Raw genomic sequence first — 1,567 nt, forward strand, 5'->3', positions numbered from 1 at the left:
ACCCATTACATGCCCTAACATTCCTCAGCTACGTGACAAACAAATATGTCTCCAGATGCTTCCGGGCATCTCCTAGGGGGCATAGTTGTTATCTTCTCCCCCTTCTGTTGAGAAATATCACTCTAAAAGAAGAATCCTTTCTCCTCCCTTTCCCAAAATACATATTAAGAACTTTCTACATGACATGCTTTGCTGGCTTGTGAATATAACATGAACTCTGTCTTTAAAAGATTCAGAGTTTATTTAGGGAGACACGGGCCACACAGTGACAAAGGATGGGAAGCCCCTCCTCAGAGAGGAGAGCTAGGTGCTGGAAGGAGAACAGGGTCAGACACCTCACTTGACTGGGGAGATCCAAGAAGGAAAAAGGGTGGGTGAGGGAAATTCCAGGCAGAAGGAATGTAAAAGGCTGCAAAAATGTGACATGTTGGGGGAAATTAATTTTAGTATAACTGTGCCCTAGAGTGCACACAAGGAGTGACTGGGAAGGAGGCTGTAGAGATAGGCAGAGCAAGGGTGGGGGGGATGGTGGGGGTGACAGTGATGGTGACCATGTATTGAGCACTCATTATATGCCAGACACTGTTCCAAGTGTCTAATGTGTATTAGCTCTTCATCTACACAGTCAATTTTGAGGGAGATACTATCATTATGTCACCATGGATGGGAAAGATGCACAGGGAGATTAGGTGTATTGTTCAAGTCATGTACTCCTTGTAAACCCTAACAAGAAGTTTGATTATGAAGGACCAAAGGTTTTAAGTGAAACAGTGATGTGGTTATCTTTAGCTGCATAATAGACCACCACAAACTTAGGTTAACAACTTGCCATCCAGACTATAGTGTTTTATTTAGGTCAACGGTATAGGGACCAATGTCCTCCCCCTGCCTTTTTGCGGGGATTGGGGAGGGATGGAACCCAGGGCCTTATGCATGCTAGGCAAGTGCTCTGCTACTGACTAAATCCCAAATCCCTGTCCCCCTTTTTTAGTTGGACACAATACTTTTATTTTATTTATTTTTATTTGGTGCTGAGGATTGAACCCAGTACCTCATATGTGCTAGACAAGCGCTCTACCACTGAGTTAAAACTCCAACCCCCTTTTTATTATTGTTTGTATTAGTGCATTATAATTATACATAATAGAGGGGTTCACTGTGCCATTCATGTATGCATTTTTGTCATTTTATTCCCCAGTACTTCCCCTTTCCCTTCCCTTCTTTCTCCCTCTGATATCTCATGATTCTGTGGACTGATTGGAGCTCAGCTGGGTGGTTCCTCTCTTGATCTGGCATGGGGTCTTTCATGCAGTGGCAGTAACATGATTGGGGTTGAGTGTCTGGCACTTTGATGTTTCTCCTTTTAGCTCCTTCTCTGTAACCATTCATTCAATAGAGTAGTCTATTATTCTTGGTGACTTAGGAGCTGCCAGACCTTCTTTTATTTATTTATTTATTTATTTATTTCTGGTACTGGGGACTGAACGCAGGGGTACTTGACCACTGAGCTACATCCCCAGCCTTATTTTGTATTTTATTTAGAGACAGGATCTCACTGAGTTGCTTA

Source organism: Sciurus vulgaris (genome assembly GCF_902686455.1).
Source record: "Sciurus vulgaris genome assembly, chromosome: 19".
NCBI lineage: Eukaryota > Metazoa > Chordata > Mammalia > Rodentia > Sciuridae > Sciurus > Sciurus vulgaris.